Raw genomic sequence first — 23,492 nt, 5'->3', positions numbered from 1 at the left:
ACATTTTACCTACAAAAATTCTTCTTCAACAGTTTTATTACAGAAATAATTCGCCAACAAATATGGTGACCTTGTAATGACTCAAGCCAAAGCAATCAGCACTAGATCAAGTTGAGCAGCTTTTAGCCAATCAAAATGGTTTCCTCTGATCACATGACACCAGTGTGTTGGGCTGAGTCAGAGCTGAGTCTCTTAAAGGGGCAGTATTGCCGTATTTTGCAGGCACATAGTGTCATTATTACAATCAAGTATCCATCAGTTGATTTGAAAATGCTGTATGAAAAACAATCATTGTAGCCACATCTGTCACCTTGAATTAGGCGTCTGTCTCTTTAAGAACTTCCCTCTCCAACACGCCCTGTCAGCACGTCTTCATGTGAACTTTTCTTCATGGCGTCCATTGACATCCGTTCTGCTGAGCGTTGGACTGACAAGGAGTTTTTGCAGCAGATGCAGTTTGTTAGTTCCTGTTGCAATATTAATATACTACATTATTATGAGACATTTTCAAGGTGTTAAATTGCAAGTTATTGCACGTTATGTTTGATATATACAGCATTTTATAACTGAAGGTAGCATAGTTACTTGACTGGAAAATACCCTGTTCAACAGTTAGCAATAACCAAAGACGATGAGTTTCTGAGTCATTCACCTGCCAGTATAAACGTAATGACTTACAGGAACACTTAATGCCTCATTTTGTTGTTTTCATTTTGAGTTTTAAGGTTCTTGTTCCATATTTCAGTGTATTCCTGGATTCCTGGTCACTTATTGTTTCCCTGTTTCTTGTTTCTCCTGTAGTGTTTATTCAGCTCTTCGCCCCCAGTTGTTTCTAGTTTCCTGCCTTCCAGTTGATTTCATTCTGTTAAACAGTCTGACCTGTAATCACCCTCCCATCATCTCATCATCAGATCCTCTGGCTAATCATTTCATTTCTTGCTGCCTTTTTCCTTCATACCATCTCCAGTTTGTAAGTTCATTCCTTTTATTAATTATTAAATATTTGTCCCAACTCATACAGTCATAGTCTGTAGTTATTTTTATGTTTATTCATTGTGAAACACTTTTATCCAAAGGGTAGGAGATGCTCTCCAGAGCTTCTCGACATTCCTCTTCTGGTATCAAACGAACGGACTTTGGATTTTAGGTTCTGTTAGTCGACATTCTGACAACCAGAATCATGACATGAGCCTCTGTGAGCCATTCATGAAGTTCTTTGTGGGCTTGAGTGTCTTTAACTGAAGTTTTGTTTCTGCTGATGATGTTTTCATGCAGAACAGGTTGCTAAGATTTCAGGCTAGCATTAGCATGTTTCCTCTCTGTTTTGATATGACCCGTTGATTTGGCTGATAAAATATGCTCATGTGGTAAATCTGGTAAATCATTAAAATATTTCATCTCATGCTTTAGAAATCAAACATTTACCAACATATTTGATATGTTTTTAGGATTTGAACTAAATGTAATTTCTGTTACGGGTTTTCACAGCTGTATGACATGTTTAAGATGTTTTTATGTAAAGCATTTGAACTGCTGTGTTGCTGAAATGTCCTATACAAATAAACTTGATAGCTTGATTATAAACTCAATAATTTTCTTTAACATTATAACATGTAATGACTGATGTTTCACCTGCTTTCTATGCCGTGTTGTTCTACATGAACAGCAATCAGATCAGGTCAGAGTGAAAACTGTAGCAGCCAATGTCATTGTTTGATAAATGTATTTAGCATCAAAACTTCAGTTCAAAATATTTCTACCTCTAATTTAAGACTTTCTATCAGTAACAGGTGTAGATTGGAGTGGAGGCTGATTATCTGTGTGTGTATTGCTTTAAATCTTCCTCCAGTTGAACCTCCTTAGAAATTTATTTCCATTACCTTCTTCTTCCTCATCCCTTCCTCATATCCTCTGTTTATTTTTTCAGCTTTCTCTCCTTCCCTTATTCTAACCCTCTTCCCACTTTTCCGTCTCTCTCGCTTTCCCCTCCCTTTTATTTTCTGTTTTTTCTTCTCCTCCCATCGTCCTGTGGATCAGGGAGCTGCGCATTGGGTGACAGCAGCAGCTGCAGAAGGAGCAGCTGCTCTATGTGTGTTCCTGGATATGCACAGAGTGTGTGTGTGTGCGTGTGTGTGTGTGTGCACACGCGTGTACGTGTGCGTGTGTGTGTGTGTGTGTGTGTGTGTGCATACATGCCACAGCTTGTCCCCTCCACCAGGCTGCTTGGGCAGGGTTGGTCCCAGCAGGGTACCACAACCGTGCCAACAACTCGTCACCCAACCAGGGGCTTGTGTTGGGATACAGAAACACACACTTGCATAAACACTTCTCTTTGACTTAACAGCAACATGCAAAGCATAATTTCACACAAATCTTCCCGTTCAAATACACTCACAGTCACAGAGAAAGCCAGTGAATCATTCAGTTATGAGCGAAAATATATGGAAATAAACCTTCAGAACTTCCATGAGTCATCCATCTCCTTACGGAGTGTGTGACAGACAGAATGCAATTTTAAAATGTTGCGAGTACAATGTAAGGAGATGAAGAATGAGGCAGGTGTTTTATATGTCAAAAAGAGAGGGAGGGAGAGAGAGAGGGAGAGAGAGAGAGATAGAGAGAGAGAGAGAGAGAGAGAGAGAGCGGCACGCCTGATTATGAACACACTCTGAAGTCTTCACACAGCAGAATCCAAGGTTTAGTGCCCAGGGCAATGTTAAGCTGAACTCTCCCGGTGTCAGAGGGTGAAGCAGGATCATCACATTTCATAGTCAATGGATCGTCCTCCGAGGCTTTCATCCTGTACAGAGGCGATTTCCATCCACTCTCCCTGCACGAGTGCACAAAGCCCCTCCTCACACCCTCACAAACACACACTCACGCACACACACGCGCCCACACACCCCATGATCAAATTAGAAGCATTTTCGAACCATTCTCAAGTTGCCATTGTCCTTCTTTGGCTACTCTAATGAGAAAAAGGCCTGGAGCCTGTGATTTATCACAGGTATACAAAACAAACCTTCAGCTTCTATGCATCGCAAATCTGGAATAAACTTCCAGAAAACTGAAAAGCTGCTGAAACACTGAGGTCCTTTAAATCAGGGCTGAAAGCTCACCTGTTTAGAGCTGCCTCTCACACTGGTCAACATATCTGATGCGTTTGCTTGATGATTTTGATGAAATCTGACCAAATGTAATGTTTGTGTAATGACTGCATGATGTTTTTATGATGTGAAACACTTTGAACTGCCTTGTTTTTCAAATGTGAAATACAAATAAACTTGACTTGACTTGAAAGCTTCCCAGGCTGGTTCAGTTGGTTCAGTTATGAAAATAATTCAGAACACTTGAAATCAGACAAAACTGCAAAGGAACATCTCAGCAAAATGTAGAAGTTTGTTTTAGGTTAATAATTCCTTAATATTGATTAAAAAAAAGTTTTAGTTCCATTACAAGACATTTCCCCATGTTATAAGTGAAATAATCTGCCAATAGAACTAGAACTTTTTACCAATATTAAGGAATTATTGGCCTAAAACAAACTCGTATATCTTACTGAAAAGTTACTTGAAGGTAAGTTCTGTCTCATATTTGCTGCAGAAACTAAACCAGAGGATTTTGTGTTTTTACAGTGTACGCTGTCGTCTTATTAAAGCAACAGAAAGAAAAAAAACAGCATAGTGGGAGGAAAAGTGAGAAAATGACTGATAGCAGGACGGACTCAGGCTGGAGGAACGGAGCGGTTGGAGGTTTCATCCAGTTAGCGGCGGAGCTGAGGGAATCCTGTCCTGTCATCGGCGCCAGCCATGCAGAAGGCGAAGCTCTTCTGGTTCAGTGCAACACCATCTTATCGCCGTGACAACGCTCTCATCATCTGGCTGTACACCTGCACCTCTTCATTTCACCCTCATTTATCTCTCTTCACCGACTCTCCATCTGCAGATGCACCAAGCCGATATATTAATATCTGTATCGGTCCCAATATTGAAAAATATTCTAGATTAGTTATTGGTGGCAATGTGCCTGATCCATAAGAGCAGATCTATTCAGCCTAGTTCTATGCTTGGTGCTCTGAACCATTTGGAAGAAGATTTGTTTACATGTTTGACCAACATTGTCAGAGTATTTCTGTTATTTATTTTAAGTTTAGTTTAGGGTTTTTTCAGAGCTTCACAAGAACAAAATAGTCAGATGGAAAGACAACAAAGCAGAATTGGATAAATCAATAACATAAATGAATAAATCTTTGAGATATCTCTTCTACCTGTTTTTCATCAGTTCCTTTTCTGAAAAGGAAAATAGAAATAATCACTAATAAAACCTCACTCCTTCACCTTTTAGCTTTTTCCTTTACTTAAACAAAATGTCAGTTAAAACGATAACAATTAAAGAATCAAACTGCAAATTAAATAACTGTACACAGTATTTCTATTTAATATTTAAATCTTGTCCTCATTCTTATATTGATAAAAACCATAACTTTGTGCATTAGTTTAAACTGTTTTAATTCTGCACATCGGCTGTTTTACTCCTAATTGCACTGATTGAACATTTTAAAGTTGTTTTTTTATATTTGATCTTGTGAAGCTATTTGTGTATTAAAGTGTGCTGTATTTGTAATCAGAACATTTATGTTTGGGTTTTAAAAAAATAAACATTTAAAGACAATCCAGCTGTTTTTCTGTATCGGATCGATCTCAGCCGTTACAGAAATCTGTATCGTATTGGAAGTGAAAACGTGACTCTGTGCATCTTTATCCTCATTTATATTTCCTTCCCTCCTCTAACGCCTCACACAACCAGTTCCTCTGGCCGGCCCTTCTTTCTCCCACCTTCTTGTCATGCTCCAGCGCTCATGTGGGAACTCTGGCTCTATGCCTGCCGTGCTGCAGCTTTGCCCCCTGGGGGTCAATTCTTCCGCCCAGAGGGGCGCTGGTCGCCCTGCCTCTGCAAACCAGAGGTTGTGGACAATGCTGCGGACTGGAAGGACGAACAGCTGGAGGCTTGGAGGCCACAGGGGCCACAGAGGTCACCGCTATTGAAAACCTTGGCTCCTGGCTGAAAGGTATCAGGGTGAAAGAGGATCATGCTTGTGGAGAAGAAAAGCAGCTCTTGTGTCTGTGTGGCACACAAAGGAGCCAGCTATGCAGCGAGCCGAGCCGGCTAGCCCAACAACACCCTGGTTGCTCTCTTGTCATGTGATTACGTTTCTCTATTTCTATTCACAGCAACAGGAATTATTACATTTGTGCTGCAGCACAGAGATAATATATGGTGTTTATTTTTAATAAACCAGCTGTGTCTTGTACGCATATCTGGAACTGTGCAAGTGATATATAATACTTGGCTGTAGCGTGTTCATCTTTTACATTTATGATGCTCATATTGGAAGGGGAAAGAAGTCAATAACTTCAAGGCCCGACTGCAGAGCCACTAAGCCCTTCCCTCTTCTTATGGTATTGAAAAAGCAACTTTTTTTGATTAGCAAACAGCAAAGCCGCCCTTCAGGGGGCTTCTCAGGACCAGCAGGGATCTAAAGGTTAATCTTCAGTTTACTGCCAGCAGCAGTCAGACAGATAGCATGTTTTAAAATTCCTTGTCAGGAGTCATTGATCCGCTGACGTCAGATGTCCCTGAACATGACATTTCTGTTTCCGATGGGAGACCATCAGATTACCGGCCTCGTTCAGGAAGACGCCTCCATCAACTTTGTTAAAGATATCACGGCTTTTTCTTTTTTCTGTCCCAAATTCACAGAAACAATAAAAACACAGCTGGGTAACCAATTACTGATTCCCACTGCAAGTTTTTAAAGATGCAACAACTCTGAAGAAATAAACAGCTGCTTCTCCTGTGAGTTGGGGTTGATGACATCACAAGAGGCACATGGACTTCCCTGATAGGACTAGTTGCTCTCTGAACCCTGACTACGTTAGCTAAACAGAATTTCTCCATCAGAATGCAGAGTGACTGCACTGTTGTTGCACTGTTGCCCCATGCATGGAGGGGCAAACAGGAGGGGCAGGTGGAGCCTGCCTCCAGGACATTTCTGTGGACGTGTTGTGCAGAAAACACTGTTGGGATAGCAAAGAAACCAAATAGTGAAATTATTGTCAAAGTGGAAACAACAGGAAGAATATATAAATGTATTTAAAAGAACAACGATCTTATGCCTCATGTGATGTCAGAGAAGGAAAGCACACTTGGAAGATATTTCCTGAGTGGGAAGAGTTTGTCTCGATAAAATACAGATTTGCAATAAAATAGCAAAATAAACCACATTGTTTATAGGTTGCTTACTATATCTGAAGTGGGTTTGATTGATTTTCCTGAAACGTCTGCCTGGCAGCTTTAAATCTGCCTGGCCTCTAATCCACCCAGTTTGGGTTTTCAGCTCCAGTGATGTCGGCTTAATTTGTTGGTTTACAAATAATTTGACTTGGAATAATTCTCCCTGTTAGAAAGCAAGAGCTGGCAGCTGAGCGACTGGAATGATGAGCTTCTCCTCTCCTCTACAATGAGCCATCGGCCAGCGTTATTGGGCCTATTAATCTGAGTATGTATTTTATTTGAGGAGGACAATGGGGTGAGCGATCCGACCGGGGAATGAGCCGCTGCTCCACTTCCCTCCTCTCCTCCTTGTGTCTTCTTTAGATGCTGGCCCGTGATGGGAAATCTATATGGTGCGAGAGGCCAATTTAAGTTGCTCCAACAGTGTGGGCTTGAAAAGCGAGCAGGCAGGGTAAACATAGTAAATAACGGCCACACTCTAAATGAATTCCAACAGGAGGAGATGTGAGGGGATGAGGTTTTTCCAGCCTGGCTGATGGAGAGAAGAGGACAGCTCTGGGCAGTTTTCCTCCGGTGCTTAGAGTTGCTTGTTTTCCTTAAGCTATTCAGCTAACCATGCACTCTCACCTGCATGTCAGAGAGTGTCAGCGCCTGAATGTATGTCCCAATCGTTGCTTCTCCAGAGTCTGTCTGGTGAACAAAAAGATTCTTAATGTGGCGGACAGAAGCATTTTGTATTTGACCTTGTTGTTTGCGGACTTTAGATCGACTCAACATAAATTGGAGAGGTTGCAATAAATGTCTGCGTCAGGTTTTACATTATCTTTATCTTCTTGATTACAATGTTTGACAGATTCCAGTTTTTTAGGAGCGTAATGATACTTGATTCAGGACGTTGTCAGAAAAAACGTATTTTAAATGATTTTCTATGCATTTCCTTCTGTTTGTGATTTTTTTGTGCTGCATTTGTTGCTGCTTCTTGGCCAAGACTCTCTTGGAAAATCTGTTTTTATCATTTATTGACTTTTTTTGTCTTTAAAGTGAGGGTCCACTCAGTAACCCAGTAACTGGACCAGAACTGGCAGCCATCTTGCTTCCCATTGGCCTCTCAGCCAGTTCAGCAGCAGTTTGTGTCAGTAATTCCTCATCAGTTAATCTGAGGGACAGAACGACACCTCTGTACTGGGTAAGGTCCTCTCTCCTTCCTGCTGTGTAGCTTCTGGTGCTGAAAGCTGATGTTTCCAGGTGGTCCAGAGACTTTGAATGCCATTTATTTTCCTCTTTTCGTTAAAGTAAGTCAGAATTGGGTTATGGATCTAATTTCCTCAGACTTCTGGGAGCTAAAAGCTCCTAAAATGATGATTTTAACTCAGCTGAAAATGGCTTCACCAGTGTTTGTTTTATGATAGGATACTTTCAGATTTCCCTCCTGTCTTTCCTGAAACACATCTGACCCAACACCTCATTGCTGCTAAGATATGGTGTGTTAGGCCTGGTGGGTTGCAATTAATTCGCTGCCTCCAGGGCCTCTCTGGCTTTGTATGCAGGGGTCAGACTGGGTCAGGCATGATTTTTCTCTAAGAGTAAGCAGCACAGGGTTTATGTTGGATCAGATGAGACTTGGCTAATTCTCTCCAGCAGCTGGTCCTTTTCACTCACTGTTTACCCTGTGATGCAAAATCTGCCGCTTTGCCCTGCCTGCCTATAAAGAAATCTCTTTACACTTCAACTGACCAAATTTAACAATCCTCTTAATTAAAAGCTGAGCCAAATCTGCCCTTTTTTTCAGGGCGTATTGATTTAGTCGGGGGCATTCAGTCTGCAGTAAGCACAAGCTCCAGATTGGACTGTGCTGAATCTAAACTGAGCCATGTCATGTATCCTCCAGCCAACCACTTCTTTGGTTTCTAAGCCCCGTCATTATCTCTGGTGTCCCTTGTTTTGCCTCCCCTTTGCTGCCAGATTTAGCAGAAGCTGAGGAGCTTCTCTGGTTATTTGGTTACATGCTCAGTGGGTCACCCAGTTCCCTGCGGCCTCCACCTCTGCAATTGGGAGTTGTTTGCTGAATGCTGTGTCATCGGAGATTTGCTTTCTTGCCCCAAAGCAAGCTGAGTCTAAACACTGCACTTTGTGGCTGAAAGGCCATCTGTCACAGGAGGGAATCCGGCCTATCCTCCAAAAAGCATAAACAGGGCGGGCTTAAAGCCGCGCCGCAGCTCTCTGTCATGGAAATGCTCCATCTGAGCAAAGCTAAGGCCCTAATCCCACACACTCCCACTGCTGCAGCTGCTTTTTAGGGCTGTGCGGCGGCCCTGCGCTCTGAGAAAGGGGTCATCTGAGTGATATTCAATCAGAGATGAATGTGATGTCAGCTTGATAGGTAGCTGGTTTTTACAGCATGTCTCTGTAAGCCTGTCGCTGCACATGCCCTGGGATGACTTAATGGATTTATCAACAAAAAGATAATAATGCATCTAAATGTATGTTTGGGGGTTTATTTGGTCGCATTCCCAGACAGGATTATGATTTTTTGTTTTGTTTTTATATGTATGGCAGCCAAATTTAAAGCCTCTATGTTGGGTGCTACATGTAAACATCTTTCATAATGTTCATAATAATTAGCTATTCATAAATATAATATATTTAATAAAAGCTGCAGTATGAAGATCTTATTAAAAATGTTTTTACATGTTATGCTATGAGACAGATAATCTGAAAAAACTGAGATCCTCTGTCTTCTCCTAGAACCAACCAATCAGAGCCAGGAGGCGGGTCTTAGCGCTATCAATCATGCCTGTTTGCATGCCACTCATCCCCTGTTGGGTTCCCTGTTTCTCCCCGTCATGAATGCTAAGGCTAGCTAGATGTCTAAGTGGTTTTAATGTAACAGTGAGTCATTTCTCCCATTTAGCAACACATTCACACAGTTGATTGGCAGCACTAAGACCCGCCTTCTGGCTCTGATTGGTTTATCTTGGTTGGGAGCAGAATGAGGAGGTGGAGAAGCTCAGGCTTTTCACAGATTATCTGTCTCATATTAAATTGTTACAACATGGCGACAGTGTGAACAAATAAAAAACATATTTTGTTTTAGAAAACGTTCATATTGAAGCTTTAAGGGAAAAGTTTGATGACTTCATGGCATCTTCAGCTTGTTACAGACATCTAACTAGTGTGTGTCTACACACACAAGTTGGGCAATCAGCCACCAAAAAGGAGACATCTGTGATAAACGAGCATAATCAGTGACAAACAACATTAATATACAACATTCTATAAAATTTAGGCACATATGAATACATAAAATCACAAAAGTCAAGAAAATAGTTCAACACCAACTCTTCATGAAGTCCTTCAGGGCTTACTGCTTTTAAAGAATGGATGCAAAATGCTTCCCTCTGACTCAGGCACCACAGAAATGAGCGTCTTAACATTTAAAAATGAATCCTTGTGAACGCCCAGAAGCTCCAGATGAACAGGCAGAAGACACACATAGTTTATATGCGACTGCAAAGATTTATGTGAGGTAATTATCCAGCTGCTCTCTGCCAACCCAGAGAGGATCAATTCTTCCAATCAATTCCACTTTTAAGAGGACAGGCCGAGGTTCTTACCAGAGCCGAGGGCCGTGAGGGCCGGGGGCCCATAATGCTCTTAATAGCTCACTGAAATGTGTGCTAAAACCTCTGGTTGTGGCCAGCGGTGGATTCCTCTGAGATCAGACATGTTGCCCTCCATCTCTAGCCTGCAGTGGTTTTGCCCCTTTTTTCTGCTTTTCCCACCAAAATGAATGATTTTCTGAAGCTGTTTGGGAACTTCTAAGAGAAATATTTGTTTTCAGTCCATTTACCAGCACATTCTAAACACTACTGGGTTGAAAAAAGCTCAACATGGTTTATTTTGCTAACCCAGCTGGAGTTAAAACATGGACCGGCTTGAGCCTGGTGTGTTTAACAACAGAAATGAGAAATTTACTGTAAAAAGTCATATGACAAAATAGAAGATATTTAGATTTAGTTCAATTTTGCATTAAAATGATCAGACAAAATAAAACCTTCAACATTCAAACACAATCCTGGGTAGCAGCTGTTTGTGAACTTTTAGCAAAAAACCATTATTTTAACAAACAAGTTCACTCTGGAGCAGCTGAGATTTATGAGATTTATATTTTGTGAGGAATTTTTAATAATTCAGGTTATTATGTTTTACTCTTTTTGAGTTGTTGAACAGATAAATACATTTTCTGTCACTGCTTCCTGTTTTAAGACTTAAATTTGATTCCTTATTGATCATTTACGTCCCTGTAAACAAATAGCATGGTGTGGCCCATAGGGGGCGTCACAGTGGTGGCATAAAGACAAATCAAAAAAAGGACAGAATAATTATTAAAATTATTGTTTACAGACAAAATTTCTGTAAACAAATTTACTGTATAGCTAATCCATTAGTCACTTCCTATATAATTAAAAATTTTCACTTCGGCCCAAAACCAGAGTGGATGTTAGAGTTCATGGTTGTGACAAAACGGTTTCCACTGTGTGTATTAGTATATATTGAATTATATTAGAATATATTGAGGTAAATTAATGTATATTTGGTGTTTGAACTATTAAAATAGGCAGTTCTGAGCTTTTTCAGAGGGTTTTAAGTATTTCTGGACTTTAGCTGTTTGCAGGTAGCTGCGGTCGCTAACCAAATAAACGAGGTCACGACTTTGACCCAGTGTTCAGCTGACACATCTAACAGATGTCTCAAAAGGTGAAACCCAGCAAAAAGGTTAAAGATAAAATGGATCAGGTGTTTTTTTCTTTGAGCATGCATCTTTCAACCACTCTATGAATCTTTAAAAGTTTATCTTAAATAATTCACAGTCCAAATAAATTGATGGCCAAAGCCTGACAGTAAAGTGAAGCATAATAAATGAAAGAGAAGAAAGACATGTCTCAGTTCCCTTACTGAAATTTTGGTTCTATCAGTTAATAAAAATAACACCAACTTTCCTCAGATGTGGTTTGCACCAAAAATGTTCCAAAATGATTTGAGGAAATGAACATGTCTGGGTTTTTGTGGAGCCATTTAACAAGAAGGAATGTGTGTAAATGGTGGGGATTCCTTACACAGGCCAGCCTGTGTGGTTAGCATCAGATAAGCTTGGGAATCAGTGACAAGACAGATGACAGAGCCAACTTTAGCTTAGCCACTGTTTATTTAGGCATAGCACAGGGTTGGAGAGTCAACAGTCTGAGGAACAACAAATGCACAGCAACTCTGGAGAAACTTGAGCTCCATAGTGGTGTCAGTCGTCTCAGAGAAGCACTTCTGACAAGACATTTGTTTTCCATGTCATTGGGCTGCAAGTTAAAGTGCAAGAAATCTACAAAACGACGGGCCGGTTTGAGATCCGCAGCTTTTCCTCGGCGCGCGCTGGAAGATGTGATAAACACAGAGCCGGACTGAGGAAGCCTGCTTTGTGTTACTTGAATCGTTCTGTCGAGAGTGGAAACAATAATTCAGCTCAAGCCCTGAAGAAGCCGGAGAATGAAAACAAAAACCCACAATTTAACAGATGAGCACTATCTCCTACCATCAAGCAGATCTTAACATGTCTGTATTCATGCAGGCTTTTAACAGATGAGCCACTGCCATCAGCAGCGTCTACATCTGTATAATCATACAGGCTTTAGTCGCCTTGGGAATACGCTGGTTAACCTCTTTAAGTGTCGAGCTCAGGCTAACCTGTATTTGTGCAGCTTTCTTTGATATTCTGGGTGTTGTAGGTATTTACTGTTAAAGTCAGTATTAGTGTCTGAACTCATTAGTTCACAGTGCTTTGGATGCACAAAACAGGGAGCCATAATTATGTGTGGGAACTCTGTGTAAAACGCAAAATGAGCATTTCATTCATCTCTCTGAAGCGTTTAGTGCCTGTAGGCCTTTACGGTTCCACCATACAATTAACTGGTCCAGGATTTAGTGCGGGGCCGAGATGCTGGCCAGAGCACTTCCTTTAACACTGATTATACTTTCAGACATGTTAATCACGGATCCTGATGACTCTGCCATACATTTCTTCTGTCTGGATTTTGCATTGAATGGCCATAAATAACTTGTGATTCTTCTGGAAAGTTCCTGTGATCATGGAGGGGCTGCCTGCCACCCAGAGGGAACCGCCTTAAAGTCGGCACCTCGTGTGTATTTTAGTATCTATAAGGTTGGCAGCAGTGCATCATGAAAGGGTCCCAAAACATCCTGTTCAATCTTCACTGAGCAGGATTTTAAATTATATATATGATCGTAAGTAACGAAAATAAAATATGCTTCCCAAACATTTACACAGATATAATCTGTACTGAAGGCTGAAATTGTTTCTCAGTTTTCTTTGCAGAAAAGCTCCACCTAACTCAGATTTGATGGAGTGTGTGTCGACATCAGTTGTCAAGTTTTGCAACAGAATTTTATGTTGGGTTAAAGTTTGGCCTTTGACTAGGCCTGTTTAACACATAAATATGATTTTAACTAAACCAGGAGGGTCCAAAGTGCGGCCATTTTGCCCCTAAGGTTTTTTGTACAGGCACTTCCTGTGGTCACACTTTTTAAAACATTTTTAGGACAAGATTTTCTCTGACATGAAACCTTTAACTAAACATACAAATTAAAATTCCCTCCTCTGATAAATATTCTTCTTGTATGGCTTTTCGGTTCAGCTAGACCTCCATGATTTTGCCACGTTTTTGTTTTAAGTTTGACTTAAATGCAGGTAAAATGGCTGCAGTCTCATTTTAAGGTGGTTAATAATAAAAAGTAACAAACCTGGAGGAGAAAACTCAGAGTGGACATCACAACTGGCAGAGGGTCCGTCACAAGGATCTGACAAAGAGCAACTAAAAACTGGAAATGCCACAAAGGTGAAATTTATTTTTATTTTTCCTATTTTTAGTTTGTTTAAAACAGGGACAACGTGTGAAAAACATGAACAAAAATCTCTTTGCACCAGATTTAGCTGGTTTCCATCTGTAGCGCCTGAGCAGGTGAGTTAATAAAACTGTCTAATATTATAAAACATATGTTGGAAGTCTCCACATACCATATATGCCATTACTGTAAAGGTCATAAAATTACAACAATATAAATAGTACTAAATGCCAAACTTCTGCTCTATAATCACTAACGCCAAGATTACAGTTATTACTGCCATAAGTCGAGTTAATTGAATATACAGGAAAAACAATTAATAAGGACAGAATAAGAAAACCCTGCAAGAAAAGAGCAAAGAAAAATAACTTTACAGGAAAATGTTGCACAAAAAAACAAGTGAAAAATGAGTTAAATGTAGAAAACTAAATATGATTTTATTGTCTCAGGATGTAGTTCTGCTCAACTTCCTTCCTGCTGCGTTTGTCTAAAAGAAACTGAAGGTAACTTAGATTTTCATCTGGAAAACAAAACCATGTTAGTTATGAACTAATTTGAGTTGATCTGTCCCATAAAATCCCAATAAAATACACTTTTTTACGCAAAATGTGAAATTTTCAAAGAGCCATGAATATTCGTCCAACACACTGAACTTAAGGAGGATTTTTCTACAGTAATAGTTGAATATGAATGAATGATGTTAGTCACCCATACATGAGCATTTTATTCATTGCTTATTCCTTATTTTTAATTTTCACCTCTTCTCTGCTACTCTGCGCTCTCTGGCACACACCTCTGAGACTTCTGCAGAAAGGTTGGCATTAGCATGTGAAAGGGTTCATTCAGACAATCCTATGCATTATGTATTCCCTGCATTTGTATGAAATCAAGCTGCTGTCATTTTTTGCCAGCCTGTAATCTTCTGGCAATATTTCAGACAAAGCAGGAAGAACAATCTGAGGAAGACACACAGGCTACTCCTACGTCTGCTATCCCATACGATGCCTACTTGAAAACCTCACCATGTCCAAGAACCCGAGAAACATCAAATGCGAGGAAGTGTCACTTCTGTCAGGATTGGCTGAGTAACTGTCTGCCACGCAGACGCTGTGTTAATAAGGAGGGGGGTTGTTTTTCTTCTCACCCAGAGGCAACACAGGCAGCCAGTAAACACAGCATTTGATCCCAGAGACTTGTTGTGCAGTTGTCACTTTTTGAAATCAGCCCCTCTTCTTTCACCACCACAGTGCATAAATGGTGGATTGTTGGGAAATGATAGTGACTGTGATGGTTTGATAAAGTGATGGGGGATAAACTGCCTCACTGGGGCAAACAGATGAACAGTTAGAGCAGCTGGTGAGCGTTCAAACGTTACTCTGATCAAACACTGGATCTGCAGGAACAGGAACTTTTCCACACTTAGACAAATTAAAACCACAGACTTAAAGCTGCAGCATGGAGCTTTCTATAAAATAATGATTCTTTAACATATTTGTTAAAACTGTCACCATGTTACGACGGTTTGGTATGAGACTGATAATCTGTAAAAACTTTTCCACTTCCTCTGAGGGCTAATGTTGCTTGTCTGCAAAGAAATGCATCACTCCTGTCAAAAGCAACCTATCAGAGCAAAGGGGAGGGTCTTAGCGCTGACAATTATACTTGTGTACGAGCTGCTAAATGTGCTAATGGTGGAGAAACAACTTACCGTTCATAATGCTAACAAGGAGCTGCAGAGATGTAAACTTTTTGACCTGACTGCTGACTGAATGCAGCTCCTGCAAACGGACCCAGACTTCAGCGGTAAAATCAGATAAAATATGAAAATAAACTCCATGCAGCGTGTCCCCAGCTGGAGCTGCAGTGTGTTCATAATCAGGCAGGAGCTCAGTGGGGTTCCGGGTTTCAGACGTCCTCTCAGTGAGGGTAAATACACATGACTGATGTTGAGTTTTTGGAGGTTGAATGTTCAGTTTCCCAGACTTTAAATCCAGAAGCCGAGGTTCCCAACCGAACTTTTCCTTTTTTAAAAACATGATCAATGCTCGTCACTTCAAACGCCCCTGGCTTTTTGCCCCAGTTTCTGATTAAATCATTGATTAAAGAGCTTATTTAGCTCTTCCCTTGTGAGAATATTATGACATATCTCAGACACAGACTTAAGCAAATTCTAAGTTATGTCATATAAACATATTGTACAAAGATATTCTTTTGCTTTTATATTGAAATCTAAAGTAACTTCATAAAGCACATCACTGAAAAGTCCTTCAACTACTATTTAACTTGTAAAACATCCATTTCGCACTTCATTAATGTAAAACATGCTAATAAACAACATTTAAAAGTCACAGAGTGAACTGTCTGCTCAGTAAGCAGTTCAGTACTTTATTTTCTTCCCATTTTATGGTTTTATGCTGATCATAACAGTAAGAGGCTAAATATTATGACCAGAAGTTATTTCATATGCAGAAAGAGTCCAATAATAAAATCAACCCTTTTATTTGACCAGATTCCCTTTCATGAGATCCAAACACATTTTGCACAGTTTGAACTATTTTTGACTAAAACTTTCATGGAACAAACTCACCTGATTCGGTCCTGATTTGCTGAGTTTGAAGTCAAGCCGTAGATTTAATACTCTATATGCTATTTTTGTATTTTGAGTGTTTTGCCATGTTTATTTGAAAAAAAAAAAAAAAAAAAAAACTTGCCAAGGGTCAAAAAATGTAATCTTTATCATGATTTATCACTAATAACTAGGAGTGCACAGATTCATCGGCGCTGATTTCTTTAACTTCGAGAGGTCACAATCGGTCGATACTGACAGGAAGCCGGTCTTATCCACTCATCTTATCTCCATCAGCAAAAATCTACTCGTCCACTCCAAGATTTGACTGACAAGAAAATCATATTGACTGAAATCTGAATCAGCAGGTCAGGCGTTTTAAAGATCAGTAATCGGGGATTGGTTGAACAACTTCAATCGGTGCATCCCTACTAAGGGAAGTAGCTGTAAGAGCACCGACACTAGAAAACCATTCTGTAATATGAAGTACCAAAGGAGTAGCTGCAGTTTGATCTGATAAGTGTGGAGCTATTCTTGATTTATTCGATATATTTTTCAGGCGGAAATTACTTGTAAACCCCTGAGGCTGAACAGGTTGCCATTCCTCCGCTGCCTGTCATCAGGCCGTCACGTCTCAGAGTAAACTCAGACCTCAGTGGTGGCTGCGGCCGCTGCAGCCCAGCAGCAGCAGTGTTTACTCAGAGGTTCAGTGATATAGGACGGCCTTCTCCAAAGCCCACACCGCAGCTCGTTCTACGCTTCATCCCGTTCTGCGACGCGCTCCCAATTTATCTGTTGCTCCAGCTCCAAACAGATCTGTCAGCCCTTTGAGCCGCTCCTTTCACTGCGTCCGTCTCATTGTGTCTTTTCAGCTGCAGCTTTCTGCTGCTGGTGTGCAGCAGCATGAAGCGTTTGCTTTTAGGATCCAGTGATGAACGGCTTCGTGCCCCTGGATTTTTGTGTGGCTGCTAAATGTGTGTTTGCATGGCTATTAGAGAGGCCAGGCAGGGGAGAGCTGCTCACCCCGCTGACCTCTGCACTGCAAAGACACAAAAACCTTCCAAGTATTTTGGTCTAGTTTCTGGTGTACATATCTTAGTATAAAACTAACCAACAAGTAACTTTTTAGCATGTTTTAATATTAATTAGATTTAATACTGATAAGAAAATGCTTGTTACTCTGACAGATTATTTTAATTAAAACTTGGGAAAAAAGTATCAGTGAAACAATCTACCAGTGGAACTAAACTGTTTTATAATAAGCTCCTATACTTTACTGTACAGCTACTTGTAAGTTCCTTAAAAAGAAATTTGCACTAAAATCTGGACAGTGTTGGTGTTTGATTTCTCCCAAACACACATTCTCATAGTCTCTGCTGAAAAGATGTTGTGTTTCTGACAACTTTCCTTTCCTGCATTCACCTTTTGTTTACAGCCAACCAAAAAACTAAATGAGGCGCATCATCAAGTCAAAGCTGTAACTCCATGCTTTGAGCTGATTTGAATTGAAAAGGGTCCGTTTCACTGTGGTTCTGGGTGGAGGGAGGACGGAGGAACAGGGAGGTTTTCACAGGTCCAGCGTCTCCCAGGACGTCTCCTCCCTCATTACAGGAGAGCTGCTTAATGACGACGTCAATATTGATCACAGCTAAGTGAAGCTCTGGAGCTCACTGTGGTTACTGGACCTAACACAGGGGAAGACATCCAATGATTTTCTTTTATTTAAACTTCCCTTGTGCATCCTGAGTGAAGCTAAGAGTCAGCATATTCTCCTCTTTCCTTCCTGTAACTCCTTCCTCTTTATTCCCTTTTCATTCTTCTCCGGTTGTTTTCCTTTCCTCTTTTTTTGCCATATTTACCGGCTGACTTGGCTTAGTTTGACCGATTGATTTTTACTGGACTGGATGTGATTCATTGTGATTTATACAGAAGGAAAAATGAGAAAATGTCCTGAAAATGTTGAAAAATAACCTTACATGTAAGATTTTGGGAGAAATAAAGTGATTTTGTTGTTTTTCCAGCATTAATAATTAACTAAATGTAATTCCACAGAATAACTTTAACTAGGCCGTTGCAAAACTTAGTTTTTCCATGAATGACTTGCTGCGTAACTGAAGTACGACTGAACTGATAATTCTCATTTCCCCTAAAGAAAAAAAATGATGCTTCCTTTATTTAGGACAAATCATCCAGATCCTGACAAAGCAAAGCGGCCCAGACCATCACACTTCCACCACCGTGTTTGATTAATGAAGTGCTGTTAGTTTTACGTCAGATGAATCTAAACCCAAACCTTACAAAAATTACACAGATTATTTTTTTTGGCAGTTGGAAGGTTGAAGGTTTAATTCTGGTTTCCTCCTGCCACGTGTCGTTGTGCCTCTAACATTTAACCCTGATTTGTCTATGGATCTGCATGTTGGTGTAAAAATCTGTGTGAGTGTGAATGGGTGAATGATGAGGAGCAAATAAATGTTTTCACAAACATTATTTTTTTGTCACAGGATAAAGAAATGATTTTCTTTTAGGATAAATGTATTTGACTTAAACCACAACAATCACTGAACTGTTAGACTAAATTACAGTTTTAAGCACAGTTCAGTAGTGACTAAAGCTACGATACTTTAGGAGATGATTATGCAGTCATTCTGGTTTCATGAGCAAAGGAAGGTGATTTTTAGTTCATAAACTGCGCATGGAAGCAGGAAGTAAAGCTAAAGAGTACATTAACTCCTGATTTGCTCTGCTGTACGCAGGCTGTTATCTTCAGACCACAAAAGTCCTCAAACATACTCCTCCTCACGCCGACGATGCTGCACCTGGGTGTTGAACAACAATTATTGATTATCTCTCTTCCTAATTGGGCCCAAGTTAATTACTAGCAATTAAAATCATGAATGATGCATTAGTGGGGACACAACACACACTGCAGAGCGGCATGCACACACTCACATGTAAACATGCATACATTCCACCTCAGCTACACAGCTCATTAAAAACACACTCACACAGGCAGACATAATTAAATTTTAAGTCCCTGACATTGCAACGCTGAACAGTGTAAACTGCCACTGGCAGTCAGATCATTTGATTTATCGCTTTCAGGAAGAGCTGCTTCAGTTGAGGTTAAGTAACAATGACAAAGAGATAAAAATAAAAAGTTGACTTTACTTTCTTCTGTGGGAAAGCAGGTTTTACCTGAAGCTACAGGGTTCCTGGGATCTTCTCCTGCAAAGCCTCACATTTGGCCTGATAAGCTCCGCTGCGTCTCCAAACCTGGGTCGCATTCTTTTTGATCAGGCCTGAAGTTCAGCCGAGCGTGCTTTTCACCTTTTAGCCCTTCTGCTCTTAAGCTGGGCTGTGGTGCCTCTTCTCCCAAACCACAACAACAGAAGGAAATGAAGGAAGTTTTGTCGACTGGCATCTTATCTGGTCAGGGTCAGTGCAGTGATCCCTGCAAATTAGCCTGTGATCACACCCAGCGTGGGTGTGGGTGTGTGTGTGTGTGTGTGTGTGTGTGCGTGTGTATCTGCTCCTATTTTATCCTATACTCACATACAAACTAGGCTTGTTATTGACTAGGTCCAGTTTTGAATGGAGGAAAACCAGAAACTATCAAAGTTAGAACATTACATGAACAGATAAGAAACTTGTATTGAGGATTTTTAGGAAATTACATGTTTTATAACTCAAGATATTTCTGTTTCGCTGCATCTGTGTGATCAGGGCCACTGCAAGAAACAAAAAGAAAAGAATTCTGACTTTAATCTTCTGAGAAAAAAGTCAAACACCATTAATGGATTGCATAAAATAAACATAATAGGCAGACTGTAATATTTTAGACCATTGCATCAGAGAATATATTGGACTGGACAATAAATCAATAACAGTTTATATCACAACAGTTATGTGATCAGCATCAATAGATAAAACTCCAATTCAGAACCGCAGTGCATTCTGGGGGATGTAGGCAGAGGAAAGGCTTTAGCTGCTCAACCTCTCAGGGCTAGCTAAGCTAAAAAAATCAATAATTATCTATATTGACTGATATCAGGCATAACCAGCCCTAGAATAAATTCAGAAATGTTAGTGTGGTACATTAGTCTGTTCATTTGTATATTTTTTTTTACTTAAGTACAGTGTTTGTGTACTTTCTCCACCTCTGGTAAGATGTGAGGACAGGTAGGGGGCAGGTTGGGGGCAGGTTGGGGGCAGATAGTGTTGTCGAAGGGAAGGCACTGAATTACTCAAAGCTGTAACCCAACATCTCCTCCCCAATAGCTTAATTATCATGTGCAGCCTAGTGGAGATGAAATAACGGAGACTCTCACACGAACACCCACACAGGGAGTCTTAGTGGACTCCTCAAGCACACACACACCCACGCACTCACACGCAGACACACACAAATTTACAAACACGAGGAGAGAGACAACATGGTCTGCTTTTAATCTAAGCTAATCGGTTAGGAAAATAAACAAGCTGGCATGGCAGACATCTATCTCTGGCTGAGGCTGAAGCTGCTAGATAAGGAGAACCAGACCTCTCAAACATGTGTTCTTCTCCTTAAAACACAGCCTGCTTCTTGTTGGCAGGCTTAGGCTGTAATATGGGCCCTTTGGAGGAAACGTTTCCAAGGTGAAAAGGTGAAATTATGGGGTGGATTTCGTCAAGACGCATCAATCATTCTTAACTCGGATCTATTTGTCGGGGTTGGAGTTACCCATCTTAACGGCTGTTTGAAAATTCACTAAGAGCTCAGAAAGACATTTTTCAGATTGTCTGTAACTGATCTGTATAAGTTGCCACATCACTTTACATGAATCTTTAATTAAGATAGAAAAGCCTGGAGAAAAGCCGAACGTTAGGTTCTTTTCTTAGCACTTGTTTTCCACATTCCCTCAGCGCAGACACTGATCAAAAACATTCTTACTCTTTAAATAGCTCAAGTCTTTGGGGAGAGAAAAGAGCCACACCATCCATTCTGCATCAGTGGCAAATGGAAACACATAGGAGGGGATAAGTGGTCGCAGGGAACAACCAGAGCTGTGCAGCAGTTTAATGAGGGCTTTTCTTAATGGAATATTAACACAGCGCCTGTGAGAAAATGGATAATTAAGCCTGGATGTATGTAAAGATTCAGCAAACTGTAAGGTAAAATTCAATTTTACACAAAAAGTCTATAGATCAGTAATTATCAGCAGGAGGCTTTTGGTCCATATTCCACCTGAAAGATCATCCTGACTGCTGTGAATATAATAAATTAATAATAATAATAATAATAATAATAATAATAATAACAGGTGACCAGAGAAAAACTGTGATGTCTGAATTTGCTGCTGAAAGCTTCCTAAAGCTGCTGCCGCATATTTTCCTACCTACTCGTGCTGCATTCCAGTAACCTGGGAAATGGGAAATAAATCTGACGTCAGCGTTTCAGATTACTTTTTATAAATAGTCAACAAATCGGTATCGGTCGATACAAAACCTCAGGTACCGGTATCGGTATCGGTATCGGAAGTGAAAAAAGTGGATTATGCGTCTCTAAAAGTCAACAGTACTCACAACAAGATCTACTTAACTAAAGTACAGATGCATAAAACATACCTATTTGTACTTCACTTCATCCCAGCACTGCGTCTCCCCTCTGTCCCCCTCCTGCCCCCAGCAGTCCCCCCTGCCCCATTCCCTCCTCACCTCGGCGCCAATCCCACCTCAGGCTGTGGGAATTTTCTTTAGTCACACTCGGCTTGCCAGGTAAACAAGCCTGAATAGGGAGACGCGAGCAGAGTCCATGGGAGCAAATAAAACAGGGGAGGGTGTAAATGGATTTATCACCGAGGCGCCTCACCCGCCTGCTACGCTGTCACCCCTCACATCCTCCACTCGCTCTTTCCTCCTTAGTGAGGTGCCACTATGCTAACTTGGCAGTCTCTTCCACAAACTCCAATCCAGAACTCTGGAACTTAAGTGCTTAGAGAGCTCAGAATCAGCGAAGTGGGGACTTTTTTTCCAGCACTTTTTCTCTCTTGTCCGCACAGGATTTTCCCCTCCCTCACTGCTTCTCTCTGTCTGTTCCCATCCCTCTCTGCAGAAACTGAAGAGGTAATTCCAAAAGGCAGCTGTGTCAACTTTGTCTTCAGTTGGACTGTGAACGATAGCAGTGCACTACCTGTAAGCCCTTTAGCAGAAGCAGACACGCATTCCCCGTTCCTCTCCTCCCTAAACGATCTGCCGCTAATCCAGATCAGAAAGTTAAAAAGCAGGTCAAGCGTGAAAGCCTTATGCTGAGTAATGAGAGAGAGAGAACCATGTTGGGACATCTATATTTGCACGTATGTGCATGTTTGAGTCCATGACTGTGCGTGTGAGAGGATTTGAAGACACACAGAAAACTTGGAGGATAAAATCCCAAAAGCCATCTGAGACCTCGTTTTCAAAGGAGTCCTTCAATCCGAGGGCCGGAAGACCGGACTTAGAGCTGGAGCACCATAAACAGAAGCAGAGATGTTATTTTAATAAGTTTCTCTGCCAAAAGCAGCTTCCAAGGTTTGCTAAGAGGAGGAAAGGCGGAAAAACACGGAGTAATGTTGTGGTAAACGATGCGGCGCTCACACACAGCGCTGAAACCTGCAGCCTGTAAGAACATTCAGGGATTCATTGCTTCTGCTTTTTTGTCATATTTGCATATTTCAGTTGCTCCGATTGCTGTCAGACCTGCAAAATCAAGAGAACATTGAAGGTATATTTGGTGTTGGACTGTTGAAACAGACAGTTCTTGGCATTTTTCTGGGGCGTCTCTGTAAACTCTGTGGGAGTTTGGTTGTGGTATAAGTATTTTTTTCAAGACAACGTAGCCATAACTCACATTATTGCAGTTAGTTTTCCTCTTCCTAGCAACTCCAGTCCAACATGTTTGTACAGCAGGTCAGGTCCTGATGGTCTAACTTTGAGTCTCAAAGCTCTACTGCACAGCACTTCCCCCCAATTCAATGTATTTATCATTTCTTTACTATGAAATCAATTTGTCAATAGTTCAATACATAACAAATGACACTGTGGGTATTAGTGACAACCTGGGATTAGGACAGATAACGCTGCTTCAAAGACGTATCGATCAGCAGCGTTCTTTGTTGCATTCACTGAACACTGAGTGTGCAGTGAACCATCTGGCTCTGCACATCTAACCTCGCCTCCTTCTAACAATTGAAACCATAAGAACCTTTCATCCTGCACCGCACAATCTCTTTAGGAGCCTGAAAAAGATTTGCCCGAGTGCCAAGATGAGAGAGCAGGCTAACACTGAAATGTCAGAGCATGTTAATTAACACAGGGAGCAATAACTGTGATCAAGGCTCCCTGGAGGAATGGAAGCAACGTGTAACCCAATCTTCCTGGGCTCTGCCTCTCTGGACTGATTGGAAAAGATTCCCAGCTTTCTGAATGGTGTCAGCACCAGGACATGCATTTGAGTTTGTGTAGACCTTTCACACAGTCACTATAAGGTTGAACTGATCTGCCTTTGCTACACTTCAGTGTGTAAGTTTCAACCAAAGTCTAAGACAGTGGGTAAGGAGCCCAGCAGGCAGGTCAGGGATAAATCTGCGGAGAAGGTTAAAGCAGAGTGAAGTTCAAACTGAATTCCCCGCGTGTCACAAGTCTGGAGGAGCTGCAGAGACTCACAGCTCAGGTGGAGAAAACTGACGACAAAATAACTACA

The sequence above is a fragment of the Poecilia latipinna genome, unplaced genomic scaffold (assembly GCF_001443285.1).
Source record: "Poecilia latipinna isolate Pla-1442-1.1 unplaced genomic scaffold, P_latipinna-1.0 Scaffold2030, whole genome shotgun sequence".
In the NCBI taxonomy this organism is placed as follows: domain Eukaryota; kingdom Metazoa; phylum Chordata; class Actinopteri; order Cyprinodontiformes; family Poeciliidae; genus Poecilia; species Poecilia latipinna.
The sequence above is the reverse complement of the archived record's forward strand: the minus strand, read 5'-3'. Positions refer to the sequence as shown.